Here is a 1,639-nt window from a genome sequence, read left to right as displayed (position 1 = left end):
TCCCCCGCTGCGCGCGGGGGTGTGGGGGCCAGCTGCGAGAACCCGGGTGTCCTGGCTCCCTGCTCTCCCTGTCTCTAACCACTGCACCCCGCTGCCCTCCCACCAGCCCCGGCTGGTTTCAGGCCCCCTCTTTCTCCCTCCAGGACCCCCGGGTTCCCTGCCCAGCCCCCCTGCTCCGACTCTCGACGCCCCTCCCAGCCCCGAGCAGGATACCCAGGCGCCCCATGCCAAGGCGGCACTGCCCGGACCCTCCGGTTTCAGGCCTTAATTGGACTCTTGCTGGCCGATCCCCTTTCGCTAATACCCTTAAACAGAGGCCGAGGGAAAGGCCTCGGCCACCCGCTTAAAACCAGGGGAGCTGGGACAACAAGGCTCTTTTAATTAGCGTTAAATCCTGGCCACGGCAAAACACCGCCCCGGGGTTTCTCCGCCGGGTACGGAGGCATCGGGCGCCTTCCAGCGGGCAGCCGGGGCTGGGGGGCATCTCTTCCCCCCGGCCCTGGGGGCAGCGGAGAGAGCAGCGTCCGGCTCGCTAACGGGCTTGTTAATCCGTGGCCAAACCTGCCACGTGGTGGGTAATTACACAGCCGAGGCCTGGAATCAGGAAGGTTTTGCCCCCCACTCCCCCCCTTTCCTTTAATTATAATACACAAGGAGATTAAGGTCACCCTGCCAGGGCTATTAATTTGCTGCCAGCCACCGCTCATTAGGGAAATGGCCCGGCGGGGAGGGGCCCTCCTAAGCGGTTCCTAATTGAAAATCCCCCGTCTTGGAATAGCACCCAGATTAGATACCGTAACGTAACGTCGGGCGTAGCACAGCGGGGCCAGACCCAGCCGGGCAGGGGCTAATGGGGAATGCCTCCGGCCCCGATCCTGCAGCAAAAGGGCATATCCCATAGGACAGGCTCTGGACTAGGTTGGGCTCCTAAACCCCCTGCCCCGCATGGTAGGGCCTGATGGGGTTAAGGGGGAAAGGGGATGGGGAGCAGGACACCTGGGTTCTTTGTCAGTAGGCTTTGCAAAGGGCACCGGGACGCCTGGGTTCTCCTTTTGCACGGGGAGGGGTAGTCCAGCGCTTGCAGAGCCCGATTTGGGGAGGGGAGTGGGGACCCCAGGACACCTCCAGCTACCTGGCCTGCCCTCCTAAGACGCTAAGCAGGCTCAGCTGTGTCTGGGGCTTGGATGGGAGACCACGGCAGAGGATACCCAAGGTTGCGTTTTCTCAACTCCATAAAGGAGACGGGCTCTCCCTCTGGCAGCTTTTTGCAGGCCCTCTGCAACCGTGGTGACCCGACCCACCCCTCCGACCTCAAGCTGATCAGGGGAAATAAAGCCCTGGAGAAAGCAAGCTAAAAGAGACCCTATAAATCAAAACTTGGCAGGACATTACAGTAAAGCCCACATATTTCTGTTATGGTCCCCATACACCCCAACATGCAGCTGCAGGAGGGCGCAAATAAGTGGGACATTATGGTAAAGCCCACAGATTTCCATTGTGGTGTCTGTTCACCCCAACACACACCTACAGGAGGGTACGTCGTAGGCAGGACATTACGGTAAAGCCCACACACTTCCATAATGGTGCCTACACACCCCAACATACAGCTGTAGGATGGTGCAGATTAGGCAGGACATTA

This window comes from Alligator sinensis, unplaced genomic scaffold (assembly GCF_000455745.1).
Source record: "Alligator sinensis unplaced genomic scaffold, ASM45574v1 scaffold107_1, whole genome shotgun sequence".
In the NCBI taxonomy this organism is placed as follows: Eukaryota; Metazoa; Chordata; order Crocodylia; family Alligatoridae; genus Alligator; species Alligator sinensis.
Note: the sequence above shows the minus strand (reverse complement) of the source record.